The following is a 3,492-nucleotide window of genomic DNA, read 5'->3' as shown; positions in this document are numbered from 1 at the left end:
CTGACCACAAAATCTGACAGCATTACTGTACTCATCTCGTCCCACCGCTGCTCGAATAGTCTGCAGATCTGGAAAATTTCACTAGACCTTTCAAACACAACCATCTCCATCTGGAGCCACTCACATTTTGCTATCAGTGGCAGTTATGGGATGCTCATCCGTAATTCAAGGTTTGACTGGTTTGACAACAAATCAAACCAGGGAGTAGGAGGAGAATGAGATGAATGGTCCAAACAGAATTGGGTCTAAAGCTGCTTTGTGCTGTGTCTCCAGGTGATGGTCACTGTGAGGAACATTTGTGCTCGCTCATGTGAGATGCTTTACTTTAGCTGAGAGGTGCACCACCGTCTGGGTATTTACTTTTGCAGAACCCACCACTGCTCACTGCAGAAAAGGGCCCTTGGAAGCTGCTGGAGGAAATCTGATCCAGGTGTCCCGTGACCATGGCTCATAACCCTACGTGGCTGGGGGGAGTGGGGAGACTAGGTGGTCCCTGGAGGACGCAGTTCCAGGCAGTGACTTGTAAAACTCTGCTTTCATGTACATTCAGTATTTTCATTTTTGACTCATGTGCCTTTTTAATGTCCAAGCTAGCTGCAAAGTGACTGCTGTAACAATTCATTGTGCTAGGTAAATTAAAGCATTATCATTATTTGGATAACCTTGATATTGGTTTAAAAATTCATTAATTTTATTGCAAGAAATTTTACATTACATTTGTCAATTGAAAAAAGTCATATTGGCTAAAAGTCATATCAGTTGTAAATTTTTAATAATCTACACAAGTGAGCAAAGTGTCTCATTGACTGGGGAAGATAAAAAATTTCAATAATTCAAGAATCAAGAATTTCAAGAAATTATTATTACAAGTTTTGATAAAATATTACAGACATTTCAAGCATAAAGTCTATAGTAGTGTTACATCTAGGGAGCAAGCTCAGGTTTCTCATTAAAATTTTTGCAGAGATTTTGTTTGGAAGTTTTATAGAACTTCAATATTTAATATATTCCTTAATATTTTTATAATTTTATAACGCAAATGAAATGTAGTGAATTGTTTTCTATGTAATTCTTTTGTTTATTAGAGAGTGCCGTGCAACTATTACCAAATTCTCTTGGTACCGTGACATTGGAGGGGGAAGCATTGCCCTGCAGAAACAGCAGTATGTGTGTGCAAGGAAGCTTGTACAACACGCCACTCCCTGTAATTGCAAAAAATGGGAAACACTTTAAATATGCACTAATGTGAAACTGTAGTAAAGCCATACTAAAGAATATTATGCAGCAGGTAAAAGAATGTGTTAGATCACTAAGTTCTAACATGGAAAGATCTCTAAGAAATATTGTAAAATCAAAATTAGGGCATGGCATCTTACTAATGCTGGTGGGAGATATATATATATAAAATATAATCTGCTATAGTTTTGTTTTTTACAAATAGGTCATGTTAATGTATTTCTTATGTAATTGAAATTTAACTCAATTTGTCTTGAAAAAAATGCTACAATAAAATGCAGTAAAATCTGAGAGTGATCTTAATTTTCTTTTGAAAACTTTATAAAATTCTGAAGTTTTACATAAGGGACTTGACGTGAAGAACACTAAATTCTACGTATTCCTTTTTTTTTTTCGTGAGGAAAATCAGCCCTGAGCTAACATCCGTGCTAATCCTCCTCTTTTTGCTGGTGAAGACCAGCTCTGAGCTAACATCTATTGCCAATCCTCCTCCTTTTTTTCCCCCAAAGCCCCAGTAGATAGTTGTATGTCGTAGTTGCACATACTTCTAGTTGGTGTACGTGGGACGCGGCCTCAGCATGGCCGGAGAAGCGGTGCGTTGGTGCGCGCCCGGGATCCGAACCCGGGCCAACAGTAGTGGAGCCTGCTCACTTAACCGCTAAGCCACGGGACCAGCCCAAATTCTACGTATTCTGATAAATGATTATATACCCAGGCTTAATGATGACTAAGCTGTGCTACATCCATGTAGTGCGGAGCAGATTAAATTGCGCCCAAAATAAACGAATCAGATATTTCTTTCTCTATAGAATTGTAGACAAAACTTTATGCCTGCTATAAAAGTATTTCAGAAATGGATATACCTGCTATGTTGATTAGAGGTGATGTGCCAGGATAAGCAAATGACCCTTGGAGTAAGTAAGGCTTCTGCAATCTGCAAGGCACCAGGAAGTTCAGGGTCAAAAGCATTCTCAAACTTGGCCACATTCTTCTTTTTCCCAGTCTCTATCAGCACAATCCCAGTTAGGGAAATGAAGCAGAGGGCAATCGTCTTCGCCAAAGTACTGAGAGTTTGAAACCCAGCCACTGTTAGCACCCCTTGCATGTTCAGAAGTCCCAGTGACCACAAAGTAGCCAAAGCTAGACATATTTTTGGTAGCTGTGGAGCTGGGCACCAAGCATAGAAAGGCTGAATTATATAGGTAGATATTAACAAGGTCTGAGCAGCTATTCCTAAGGGATAAATAAAAAGTTTGATACAAAGACTGAGGAAAGCAATGAAAGATCCCGGAGATCTTTTGAGGAAATAATAGGCAGCTCCTATTCTAGGAAGGTCGTTCCCAGCCCTGCGTGACTGGGAGTGGTGGAGACAGTCACTATGGCACAAGCAGCCCAAATACTCAGGGAGACAGCTGTGTTCAGTGAGGAGTATTTTAATACCCCTTTGGGAGACACAGGATTCCTGCCCCTATTGTGCCATTAAATAATAAAATATTTCCACGGAAGAATACTATTGCCCTCAGGAGTTACATGCTTTTGCCTTTTTCCTTTTTTTCAATCCTGAAAATAGTTTTAAAATTTTATGTGGATTGCTAACTTTTATACATTCCCCCTATGATTCTTCTGCAACATGCTTTCTTGATTTAGCTATCATTCTTACATAAGCATTTTATTATTACATTTAACTTTGTTCTAAAAATGGTTAGCTTGTGAATTGTTCTAAGATTTTGTGAACTCTTTTAAGCCCACAGTTAAAGTAGTTCACATGTTAATTATTTAGAAATTCAAATATGCCTGGTGATGGTTGCACAACATTGCAAGTATAATTAATGCCACTGAATTGTACACTTAAATGGCAAATTTTATGTTATATATATTTTACCACAAGTTAAAATAATTAATAATGTAATATACCCAAAGCCCATCCAATTATACACTTTAAATGGGTGAGTTGTACGTGAATTATATCTCAATAAATCCGTCTTTGAAAAATCACGTACGCCACTGAATAAGTTAGTCACAGCTAATTAAGAAAGGAAGATTTAAGAAGTTTTGGGCAGAGAATTCTCCTTTGGAGGTACAGCATTGAAATTATGTGACTCTGAGCTAATACGTTAAAAAGTGTATTCCAAAAGGAGGAACTGTAAATTAATGTAAAAAATGTAAATTTTGAATTTAAGTGGGCCAGGGTCTGACTCCCACATCTGCCACTTAGTAGCTGAATGATTTTTAGTAAGTTGTTTTATTTCTTTGAAT

General features: G+C 37.8%; 1 pseudogene; it reads right to left on the bottom strand.

Annotated features, from left to right (window-relative positions):
* Positions 1–2,070: 2,070 nt before the first annotated feature.
* Positions 2,071–2,768, bottom strand: LOC131396642 (solute carrier family 7 member 13-like; annotated as a pseudogene).
* Between the last annotated feature and the right edge of the window lie 724 nt (positions 2,769–3,492).

The sequence above is a fragment of the Diceros bicornis genome, chromosome 33, assembly GCF_020826845.1.
Source record: "Diceros bicornis minor isolate mBicDic1 chromosome 33, mDicBic1.mat.cur, whole genome shotgun sequence".
Taxonomy (NCBI): domain Eukaryota; kingdom Metazoa; phylum Chordata; class Mammalia; order Perissodactyla; family Rhinocerotidae; genus Diceros; species Diceros bicornis.
The sequence above is the reverse complement of the archived record's forward strand: the minus strand, read 5'-3'. Positions and strand labels throughout refer to the sequence as shown.